Here is a 13,254-nt window from a genome sequence, read left to right on the forward strand (position 1 = left end):
CAGTGGTTTCAATAAAGGAATCATCATAATTCTCATATACATTTATTATCTCATGATTCTGAGTTGTGGGTGAGATAAGACTAGTTAACTATATTGGTACTAGCCTTCTAGGGGCTTGCAATATAGATCTTTATTATTTTACTGACCCCATCCCATTTGTTGTTGTTTTTTTAATTTGTAGATAAGCAAGATTTTTTTTATTATGTTATGTTAGTTACCATCATTAGTTTTTGATGTAGTGTTCCATGATTTATTGTTTGCCTATAATACCCAGTGCTCCACGCAGTACGTGCCCTCCTTAATACCCATCACCGGGCTAACCCATCCCCTCACCTCTCTCCCCTCTAAAACCCTCAGTTTGTTTCCTGGAGTCCATAGTCTCTCATGGTTCATCCTCCCCTTCTGATTCCCCCCCCCTCATTTTTCCCTTCCTTCTTCTAATGTCCTCCATGCTATTCCTTATGTTCCACAAATAAGTGAAACCATATGATAATTGACTTTCTCTACTTGGCTTATTTCTCTTAGCCTAATCTCCTCCAGTTCCATCCATGCTGATGCAAAAGTTGGGTATTCATCCTTTCTGATGGCTGAGTAATATTCCATTGTGTATATGGACCACATCTTTATCCATTCATCTGTTGAAGCTCCCATTCCTTTTGAAATATGTCTAGAGTATGACCAATTCTTATCACCGCCTCTGGTCTAAACTGCCATAATCTCTTGCTTGTAATGTTACAACACCTTCCAAATTGATTTCCTTTCTTCTGCCCTTGTCCCCACTATAGTGTACACTCAACACACAAGCCAGATTGATCTTTTTAAAACAGAATCAGATCATGTTATTCCCCTTCTCACAACTATCCAATGATGTCTCATACCATTCAAAGTAAAAACTGAAGTTTTTCAAATGGTCAAATGCCCTACATGATTTTCCCCTTGTTTTCTATCTCTCTCTTATATTACTCTCTCCCTCCCCTTGGTCCTTACATTTAAGCGGTGCCTATCTCCATTTCTGGAACTAAAGTTTCCAGGTGGTAGTTGTTACTTTGCTCTACTTGTTCTTTAAGGCTACCCTGCAATAACATATAGCGGTCTGAAAAACTGAAGGCACTTCCTAAATGGAGCTGCTTACATGTCAAGAAAGGGCATTAACACTTTGATAAGAAAGCTCTATTTGCTATGGCTAGACTAGAAGTGAATCTGACTTTTCTGATAGCCAAGTATTGGTAAAATTAAATAACAAGTCTCCCCTGATTGTTTTATCTAGTATTTCCCAGGCACCATGACTTTATGTTTTATGTTGACTTTTATTGTTTTGTGATTTGAGGGTCACAACTACTCTTAAAATCAGGGAAATTTGACAGACATAATGAATAACATAAGTCTTAATTTTATGATTGCATATTGCACATCATCCAAACTGGCATGTATAATAATTAGGAACAAGTTATAACAGGTACTTAATTATGTGCCATGCAAACACATTACTAGGGCAGTTTCTGTAGGCACAGCTCCAGTAACAATGTGAATTCATGCTAACTCATATTTACTACAACACCTGAAGTATGAGAAACTCCTAAAGATTTTTTCCCATTAATATTTTGCTACCTTCGTGTGCATAAGTAAAATAGAGATTTTTAGTCGTTCTCCAAGTTCATAACTCTTATCTCAGAGAACTCTCAAGTATTCAAATATCAAATCATGTATACCTCTCCAATAATATATTATACAGAGCATCTTTTAAAATTAATCAACAAAATAGAATTTAACATGAAATAAGGAGGACTTGAGAGGGAGGGGTTAGAAAACCTAGGAATATATGTAATGATACAACTTTGAACAACCTGTTTTTACATGAGACTTGATTTGAATCACCAAAGCTCAGCTATAGTTAAAGGGGAAAAAGTGGTGGCAAGAGATGATGAGAAAAAGCTTGGCTAAGGAGTGATACAACTTGAATGTTATGATTATATTCTGTGACTCTTTGTGTTTAGAAATGGATTCATTGAGTGTAGATCCTTTAAAAGTGATATTTTATACAATTTTCTTAGAGCCAGTTAGAAAGAATATAAATGTTAAGATGAACGAAAGAAGAAGGAATAAAGGAAGGGGGGAGGGGAGTAAAGGAGGAAAAGAGGGAGGGAGTAAGAGAAAGGAGGTACATACACATTCTCACTTAATGCTCACAATAACCCAATAAGGTAGGAATTTCTTGATTTTGAGAAAGGGAAAATGAGGCTCTAAAAGGTTAAGTGATTTGCCTAAGGTCTTGCAACTACTAAATGGCTCAGAATTCAGACCTAGGTTTGCCTGACTCCATGTTCATGTGACTGTTCCAGTATGTCAAACTTCTGTGATAACTCTGACACAGAACTTTGGTTTGCAAGTCATGGTCCATATGGGTTTTCCAGGTGGCCTACAGGCTATCTTATACCATTAATAAAAATAATATAACAATTCATATTCTTTAGTTCCTCTTACGCCTTCTGTTATGCAGCATAACTTACGTTTTTTATAAAAATGTAGACATAACTTCATTCCATCTCATCAAAAGTAGGACTTTCCTTAATTCTGGGAAGTTTTTTTTTCCTCAGAAAGGAAGGAGCAAGTGGAATATGTGGTCTATGAAGTCTTTTGCCCCATCAAAAGGGCCAACAGAGTGAAAATATTTTAGAGCAACTTAACATACATAGTCTGCATGAAGTAGGCACAATACATATTTTCAACTGATAACAGAAATATATTCTTCTCAGTAGGTTTAATCAGACAGAATGTAGAAGAGCAATTACCTAATTTTAATCAATGTCACTACATTGTATGTGGAAGCCCTTAGTAACCCACTGTTCTTCTGGGTCCAAATGAGAAGGTTTAATAATTGAAACAGCCTTCTATGGAGGTCCTCTTTGTGCTTTATTGCCTGAGAAACTAGGATAAACATGTCTTATGCTAAATTCCCTTGAAAAATGAAACAAAAAGTTTTACAATAAGATTGCAATGTATGAACGTCTGGGTAAAAATAAAAAGACATGTGACCATGGTCCTTGCTCTTTGAAGATACAGTATTTTTAAGATTAAAAAAAATGTTTTCTAAAGTGAATTGGAAAGATATATCATCTAATGTTAGCAATAGCTACTACTAGGGAGTTGATTCAGATGGGAGTGGGCACGTCTAATGGACCTTTCACTTTTTACTGCATATGCTTTTGTAATGTTTAAGTTTTCTACAATAATAATGTGTTCGTACATTACCTGTGTAACCTTAAAAAACTAAACCATTCAGTTGAGATAAAAAGAAGCTTCCTAGCTTTGTGATTGTTATTTTATTTTTTTAAGATTGATTTATTTATTTGAGAGAGAGAGAGAGAGAGAGCATGAGAGGGGGGAGGGTCAGAGGGAGAAGCAGGCTCCCTGCTGAGCAGGGAGCCTGAAGTGGGACTCGATCCTGGGACTCCAGGATCAATACCTGAGCCAAAGGCAGTCACTTAACCAACTGAGCCACTCAGGCACCCTGTGATTGTTATTTTAAATAGTGACAGATCTTTGATGAAACTGATTAGGTAGAAAGTATTGCTAGGAATAAATAAAGGAAAACCCAGCTACCCCAGCAAACTAACGCTTTCTTTCAATCTTTTTCTTTCTTTTTCACTTTCTTCATTAAACACATTTCCCCCTTCTCAAATGGTTCACACTTTGGGAAAAAGGAATTGAAACAGAATTTACAAGACTTGCTGGTTAAATAGGTAAGTTTTTCAGTTGAACTAAAAATTTAACAGTGAGTATTGTTCTACTATTCATGTATTTTTGAGTTTGAAAAATGGTGTTTGCATAAATAAAGATTTACAGTCAGAAAAGGAATCAGAAATTTTTTAAAGTAAAAGTTTAAGAAAAAGACTTTCCAGTTATGTTTCCTGACATTAGAAAAGTAGGAAATTTGTACTATCAGAGTAATCAAGATGCCAAGTTCCTATTTTTTTCATTTTTTGAATGCATTCATATTGATTGGTCTTCTCTGCTTGAATTATTCTTATGGACAGGTAGAATCTGCCATTTTCTAGCACCTGGTGGATACTTTCTACATGGTGTTTTAAGAAGTCTTCACTTTAAGGTCTATAGGGTTGGGGCACAAAGCCAACCAGAGGCTCTAAGTTGATTATTTTCAGATGTTCTTGCCAGAGAACATGATGTGGCTGGGAGTAACAAAAAGACAGAAAAGAAACAACACCATCCTTATTGTAGCAAAGCTACATAATTCTAACTTCTCTTTCCCTAAATAAGATAAACAAACAGCTCTGTCTTTTTTGCTTTCTAGAAATGAGAGTTAAAACAGTTATTGTCTTCCCCTTTCATCTCCACTTTGTCTATCACCTGTCCATAAAAAAATATCATGACATATTATAGGTTTTGTTTGTCAAGCTCTTAAATGTAATCTTTAATCATGATTAATAAAAACATCAGGGCTCTTAACTTAAAAAACTCACTTTAAATTTTAGTTTGCATAAATGTAAAATTGCAAGAAGTGCCAATCACAGAATAACCATGTAAAATGATAGGACAAACTGCAAATATAAAACATTACAGTTCACATGAATCATTTAATAGATTTCAAACTGGTCAACATAATGACATCCTGGATTAGGAAATTTAGGAACCCTAAGACTCCCTAGCTCTTGCTGGAAGGAGACAAAGAGCAGGCTCACTTATCTCTGTAGACTAGAAGGGTGACTATAATGATGCATCTCACATAGCACATTTTTGTTTGCAATATATTAAGACCTTGCAGCTATGATCTGACTCAGAAAAGACCAAGTTAAACACAAAATACAACAAAAACATCAACAGTAAATAAAACCTATGTCTCAGGTCAAAGATTTCCTTTTCTCCAGAATACCCATGTTTCATCCCAGTCCCACTCATAAATTTATAATGAAAAGCATATACATTATGTCTCATCTGAAGGCATTGCCAATTCATCTGTGTTCTCTTCAACTGATTAATTCATATAAAGTACATACTCTGAACAAACGTCTACTAAGTTCCATGCCTTTTAAGGACTCCCTTACTTTGTCTCTCATACCCCAGTAAACTGGAATAATTGGATGGATAGATATAACTCTTTTCTCTTTCCTTTTTATCCCTTTCTCCTTTCCTTCCTTCTTTCCTTCCTTCCTTCCTCCCTTCCTTCCTTCTTTTACCCCTTCCTTTCTACTTTTCTTTTATTCATATAGCTAATAATAATTAAGTACTTACTATGTGTCAAGTACTGGTTAGGTGACAGGTACATGACACAGACTTAGCCCCTGTCCTCCAGGAGCTCACAGTCTATGGTGTTATCCAGAATAGTAAATCTGTAATTATGATATAATGTGATAAGTACCAGGATAGGTGAAATATGGGATGTTATATGAGCATGAAAATTGTACTGATTCAAAGTCAGAGAAAAAGAAGAAAATAAAGCTGAAATCTGATGGATAAAAATGAGCTGGTCTATAGGTTATTGTATGGTAAAATGCATTTTGAGTTAACCAGCTGAATGTTTTTGTTTAACTACAAAGTAGAGAATGAATTTGGGGAGGGCGACCTGTTAAGAAATTGTTGCAGTAGTTAATATTAAAACAAAAACAAAAACAAAAACACAATGGCAACTTGATCTAAGGTGGTAACAATAGGTATGAAAAGAAATTGATAAATTAAAAACTTAATAAGATAGAATCAACTTGATTCAGCAGCTGATTAAATGTAGGACATGAGGGAGAAGGAAGAATCAAAGATGACATCTAGATTATGAATTAGTCAATTAGATAGGGAGTGATAGCATTTGCTGGGACAGGGAATGCTGAACAGATTTGCTAGTGAGAATAAAGATGAGTTCAAATATGAACGTATTGTACTTGAAATGGTTGAGAACCATCCAGGTGGAGATGTTCAGTAAGCAACTGGATATTTGGTCTGGAACCTAGGAGAAATATCTGGGATAAGTAACAGAGATTTGAGAGTCATTAATGGAGATAGCTATTCCAATATTGAGAGTATATGAGATAATCTATGGAGAAAGTTCACAGTAAGGAACAAAGACAAATGCTATAAGATTTCACTCATATGTGGAAATTAAGAAACAAAATGGTGACTAACAACATAATAAAATTAAATTAAATTTAAAAAAAGAAAAAAGAGGTCAAAAAATAAGAAACAAAACAAATGAACATGGGGGAAAAAAGAAAGAGAGAGGCAAACCAAGAAACAGACTTTTAACTATAGAGAACAAACTGGTGGTTATCAGAGGGGAGGAGTGTGGGGGAATGGGTTAAATAAATGATGGGGATTAAAGAGTGCACTTGTGATGAGCACCGGGTGTTGAATAAAAATGTTGAATCACTATATTGTACACCTGAAAATAAAATTACACTGTATGTTAACCAACTGGAATTTAAATAAAAACTTAAAAAAAAGGAAAGGGGGGGAAAGATGGCAGAGGATTAGGGGACCCTATTTCAGCTGGTCCCCAAAATTGAGCTGGATATCTACCAGACCACACTGAGCACCCCCGAAACCAGCCTGAGATGTAAGAAGATCTGGATCTCTACAAACAGAATATCACAGGCGGTTAGTTTTGAGGTACAAAGCAGGGAGCCACGATTCCGAAGGCAGATATTTTGGAGGATAAACAGCAGCGAGATGGTGCCTGGCTGTGGGGATCCTACACCACTGGTAAGCGACAGCCTCGTGCACTGGGGATGGGGCACAGACTCGCAGATTGGTAGCGGCGGGAAAAGGACTTTATGGCAGCCCCAGGGGGCAGAAACCCTGAGTGGCGGTGTCGTGTATGCAAACTGGGAGCAGCTGGTGGTTTTAAAAGCACAAAAGGCAGAGACGTGCCCCGACCTGGAGGCCGGACTGGGAGGGCTGCGGAGGGGCGTAGAACACAGGACGGTGCAGTTTATAGCAGCACGGACAGAAATGGAGACAGTGTGGCCTGGAGGGCTAACTGAAGAACAGACTACTGTCTCTCTGCTCTGATGCAGAGGCTTGGAAACAGTCTCTTCTGCTCTGACTCACAGAAGAGACACGGAAAGCCACCAGGGAAAGCTGCCAGAGAACAAAAGCCCCCAAAACTGATTCCCACTGAGCCCATCCCCCGCCACAGGGGGGCAGGGCAACTCCGCCCAAACAGGGTTGCCTGAGTAACAGCACGGCAGGCCCCTCCCCCAGAAGACAGGCTGGGAAAATAAGAGGCCAGCAACCCTAAGGTCCCAAGAAAACAGGTGCACCTTGCTTGGGTTCTGGTGAATAATTTGGACTATACATCCCCTCAAACACCCATCAACAGAATGACTAGGAGGAGGAGCCCCCAAAATAGAAAAGACTCAGAGATTATGACTTATACTACAGATTTACAAATGGATGCAGATATAACCAAGATGTTGGAGATGGAATTCAGGCTAACAATTGTGAAGACAATGGCTAGAATGGAGTAATCAATTAATGGCAAAATAGAGTCTCTAAGGGAAGAAGTGAAAGCTGAATTGGCAGAACTTAAAATGCTATCAAAGAGATACAATCCAATCTAGATAATCTAACAGCTAGGGTAAGTGAAGCAGAAAAATGAATAAGCGACCTGGAAGACAATATAATAGACAAAAAGGGAAAAGAGGAGACCAGGAAAAAACAACTCAGAATCCATGAAAATAGAATCAGAGAAATAAGTGACACCATGAAGCATTCCAATGTCAGAATAATTGGAATCCCGGAGGGAGTGGAGAGAGAGAGAGAACTAGAAGATGTATTTGAGCAAATCGTGGCTGAGAACTTCCCTAATCTGGGGAATGAAACAAACATTCGCATCCTAGAGGCAGAGAGGACCCCTCCCAAGATCAAGGAAAACAGGCCAACACCCTGGCATGTAATAGTAAAATTTGCAAATCTTAGAACCAAGGAAACCACCTTAAGGGCAGTTAGGGGGAAGAGATTCCTTACGTACAGAGGGAGGAACATCAGAATAACGTCAGACCTATCCACAGAGACCTGGCAAGCCAGAAAGGCCTGGCAAGACATATTCAGGGTACTAAATGAGAAGAACAGGCAGCCAAGAATACTTTATTCGGCAAGGCTGTCATTTAGAATGGATGGAGAGATGCAGAACTTCCACAACCGGCAGAAACTGAAAGAATATGTGACCACTAAGCCAGCCCTGCAAGAAATATTAAGGGGGGTTCTATAAAAGGAGAAGGACCCCAAGAGTGATCTACAACAGAAATTTACAGGGACAATCTATAAAAACAACCTCTTCACAGGCAACATGATGACAATTAATTCATATCTTTCAATAATCACTCTCAACGTGAATGGCCTAAACGCTCCCATAAAATGGCACAGGGTTGCAGATTGGATAAAAAGACAGGACCCATCCATATGCTGCCTACAAGAGACTCGATTTGAACCTAAAGATACATCCAGACTGAAAGTGAAGGGATGGAGATCCATCTTCCATGCCAGTGGACCTCAAAAGAAAGCTGGGGTAGCAATTCTTATATCAGACAAATTAGATTTTAAACTAAAGTCTGTAATTAGAGACACAGAAGGACACTATATCATTCTTAAAGGGTCTATCCAACAAAAAGATCTAACAATTGTAAATATCTATGCCCCCAACATGGGAGCAGCCATATACATAAGCAAACTGTTAACCAAAATAAAGAGTCATATTGATAACAATATGTTAATTGTAGGAGAACTCAATACTCCACTCTCAGCAATGGACAGATCATCGAAGCAGAAAATCAACAAAGAACCAAGAGGTTTGAATGATACACTGGACCAGATGGACCTCATAGATATTTACAGAACATTCCACCCTAAAACAACAAAATACTCATTCTTCTCGAGCGTACATGGAATTTCTCCAGAATAGACCACATACTGGGTCACAAATCAGGTCTCAACCAATACCAAAAGATTGAGATTATTCCCTGAATATTTTCAGACCACAATGCTTTAAAACTGGAACTCAATCACAAGAAAGAAATTGGCAGAAATTCAAACACTTGGAAGCTAAAGACCACTCTGCTCAAGAATGTTTGGGTCAACCAGGAAATCAAAGAAGAACTTAAACAATTCATGGAAATCAATGAGAACAAAAACAAATGGGTCCAAAACCTATGGGTTTTCCCCCACTATATTGTACACCTGAAAATAAAATTACACTGTATGTTAACCAACTGGAATTTAAATAAAAACTTAAAAAAAAGGAAAGGGGGGGAAGATGGCAGAGGATTAGGGGACCCTATTTCAGCTGGTCCCCAGAATTGAGCTGCAAAGGCAGTCCTAAGGGGGAAATACATAGCCATCCAAGCCTCACTCAAAAAAATAGAAAAGTCCCGAATTCACCAACTAACTCTACACCATAAAGAACTAGAGAAAAAGTGACAAACGATGCCTAAGCCACACATTAGAAGAGAAATAATTAAAATTAGAGCAGAAATCAATGAATTAGAAACCAGAAACACAGTAGATCAGATCAATGAAACTAGAAGTTGGTTCTTTGAAGAATTAAGAAGATCAATAAACCACTGGCCAGACTTATCCAAAAGAAAAGAGAAAGGACCCAAATTAATAAAATTATGAATGAAAGGGGAGAGATCACGACTAACACCAAGGAAATAGAAACAATTATTAGAAATTATTATCAACAACTATATGCCAATAAACTGAGCAATCTGGATGAAATGTAGGCCTTCCTGGAAACCTATAAGTTGCCAAGACTGAAACAGGAAGAAATTGACAACCTGAATAGGCCAATAACCACTAACAAGATTGAAGCAGTGATCAAAAACCTCCCAAAAAACAAGAGTCCAGGGCCTGATGAATTCCCTGGGGAATTCTACCAAACATTCAAAGAAGAAATAATACCTATTCTACTGAAGCTGTTTCAAAAAATAGAAACAGAAGGAAAACTTCCCAACTCATTCTATGAGGCCAGCATTGCCTTAATCCCCAAACCAGGCAAAGACCCCATCAAAAAGGAGAATTTCAGACCAATATCCCTGATGAACATGGATTCCAAAATCCTCAACAAAATCCTAGCTAGTAGGTTCCAACATTACATTAAAAGGATCATCCACTCCTACCAAGTGGGATTTATCCCCGGGATGCAAGTGTGTGGTTCAACATTCGCAAATCAATCAATGTGATAGAACACATTAATAAGAGGAGGGAGAAGAACCATATGGTCCTCTCAATTGATGCAGAAAAAGCATTTGACAAAATACAACATCCTTTCCTGATTAAAACTCTTCAGAGTGGGCGCCTGGGTGGCTCAGATGGTTAAGCGTCTGCCTTCGGCTCAGGTCATGATCTCAGGGTCCTGGGATCGAGTCCCACATCGGGCTTCCTGCTCCTTGGGAGCCTGCTTCTCCCTCTGCCTCTCTCTCTCTCTGCCTCTGTCTCTCATGAATAAATAAATAAAATCTTAAAAAAAAAAACTCTTCAGAGTATAGGGATAGAGGGAGCATTCCTCAAGGTCATAAAATCCATCCATGAAAAACCCACAGCGGATATCATCCTCAATGGGGAAAAGCTGAGAGACTTTCCCTTAAGATCAGGAACACGTCAAGGATGGCCACTCTCGTCACTATTGTTCAACATAGTACTAGAAGTCCTAGCAACAGCAATCAGACAACAACAACAACAAAAAATAAAAGATATTCAAATTGCTAAAGAAGGAGTCAAACTCTCTATCTTCACAGATGACATGGTACTTTATGTGGAAAACCCAAAAGACTCCACCCCCAAATTACTAGAACTCATCCAGCAATTCAGTAATGTGGCAGGATACAAAATCAATGCACAGAAATCAGTTGCTTTCTTATACATTAACAATGCAACTGTAGAAAGAGAAATCAAAGAAACGATTCCACTTACAATAGCACCAAAATCCATAAGATACCTCGGAATAAACCTGACCAAAGATGTAAAGGATGTAGACTCTAGGAACTACAGAACATCATGAAAGCAATTGAAGAAGACACAAAAAGATGGAAAATATTCCATGCTCATGGGTCGGAAGAATAAACATTGTTAAAATGTCTATGCTACCCAGAGCAATCTACACCTTCAATGTCATCCCGATCAAAATTCCAATGACATTTTTCAAAGTGCTGGAACAAACAATCCTAATATTTCCATGGAATCTGAAAAGACCCCGAATCACCAAGGAGATGTTGAAAAAGAAAAACAAAGCTGGAGGCATCACGTTGCCCGATTTCAAGCTATATTACAAAGCTGTGATCACCAAGACAGCATGGTACTGGCACAAAAACAGACATATAGACCAATGAAACAGAATACAGAACCCAGATATGGACCCTCAACTCTAGGTCAAATAATCTTGACAAAGCAGGAAAAAACATACAACGGAAAAAAGACAGTCTCTTCAATAAATGGTGCTGGGAAAATTGGACAGCCACATGCAGAATGAAACTCGACCATTCTCTAACACCATTCACAAAGATAAACTCAAAGTGGATGACAGACCTCCATGTGAGACAGGAATCCATAAAAATCCTGAGGAGAACATAGGCATTAACCTCTTTGACATCGCCCACAGCAACTTCTTTCAAGATACATTTCCAAAAGCTAGTGAAACAAAAGCAAAAATGAACTTTTGGGACTTAATCAAGATAAAAAGCTTCTGCACAGCAAAGGAAACAGTCAACAAAACAAAGAGGCAACCCACAGAATGGGAGAAGATATTTGCAAATGACACTACAGATAAAGGGCTGGTATGCAAGATCTATAAAGAACTCCTCAAACTCAACATGCCAAAAACAAATAATCAAGTCAAAAAGTGGGCAGAAGATATAAAAAGACACTTCTCTGAAGAAGACATACAAATGGCTAACAGACACATGAAAAAGTGTTCATCATCATTAGCCATCAGGGAAATCCAAATCAAAACCACATTGAGATACCACCTTACACCAGTTAGAATGGCAAAAATGGACAGGGAAAAAAACAACAAATGTTGGAGCAGTCGTGGAGAAAGGGGAACCCTCTTACACTGTTGGTGGGAATGCAAGTTGGTACAGCCACTTTGGAAAACAGTGTGGAGTTTCCTCAAAAATTTAAAAATAGAGGGCGCCTGGGTGGCTCAGTTGGTTGAGCGACTGCCTTCGGTTCAGGTCATGATCCTGGAGTCCCGGGATCGAGTCCCACATCAGGCTCCCTGCTCGGCGGGGAGTCTGCTTCGTCCTCTGACCCTATCCCCTCTCATGTGTTCTCTCTCCTTCTCTCTCTCTCAAATAAATAAATAAAATCTTTAAAAAAAAAAAATTTAAAAATAGAGCTCCCCTATGACCCAGCAATTGCACTCCTGGGTATTTACCCCAAAGACACAGATGTAGTGAAAAGAAGGGCCACATGCACCCCAATGTTCCTAGCAGCAATGTCCGCAATAGCCAATCTGTGGAAAGAACCAAGATGTCCTTCAAAAGATGAATGGATAAAGAAGATGTGGTCCCTATATACAATGGAATATTACTCAGCCATCAGAAAAGGTGAATACCCAACTTTTACATCAACATGGATGGGACGGGAGGAGATTATGCTAAGTGAAATAAGTCAAGCATAGAAAGTCAATTATCAGGTGCCTGGGTGGCTCAGTTGGTTTAGCGACTGCCTTCGGCTCAGGTCATGATCCTGGAGTCCCAGGATCGAGTCCCACATCAGGCTCCCTGCTCAGCGGGGGGTCTGCTTCCCCTTCTGCCCTCTTCCCTCTCGTGCTCTCTGTCTCTCATTCTCTCTCTCTCTCAAATAAATATATAAAATCTTTAAAAAAAAAAAGAAAGTCAATTATCATATGGTTTCACTTATTTATGGAACATAAAGAATAGCATGGAGGACACTAGGAGAAGGAAGGGAAAAATTGGGGGGGGGGAATTGGAGGGAGAGATGAACCATGAGACACTATGGACTCTGAGAAACAGAGTTTTAGAGGGGAGGGGGGAGGTGGGATTGGTTAGCCTGGTGATGGGTATTAAGGAGGGCACGTACTGCATGGAGCACTGGGTATTATACGAAAACAATGGATCGTGGATCACCACATCAAAAACTAATGATGTATTGTATGGTGACTAACATAACATAATAAAATTAAAAAAAAAAAAAAAAGGAAAGAAGACCCAGGATACCAACATGGACTCAACTAATAGATTAGCCAATTTACAAGGGTTGGCACATCAACATAATGTATATCTTTATCTG

Source organism: Mirounga leonina, unplaced genomic scaffold (assembly GCF_011800145.1).
Source record: "Mirounga leonina isolate KUSES-001 unplaced genomic scaffold, KU_Mleo_1.0 Mir_204, whole genome shotgun sequence".
Classification (NCBI taxonomy): domain Eukaryota; kingdom Metazoa; phylum Chordata; class Mammalia; order Carnivora; family Phocidae; genus Mirounga; species Mirounga leonina.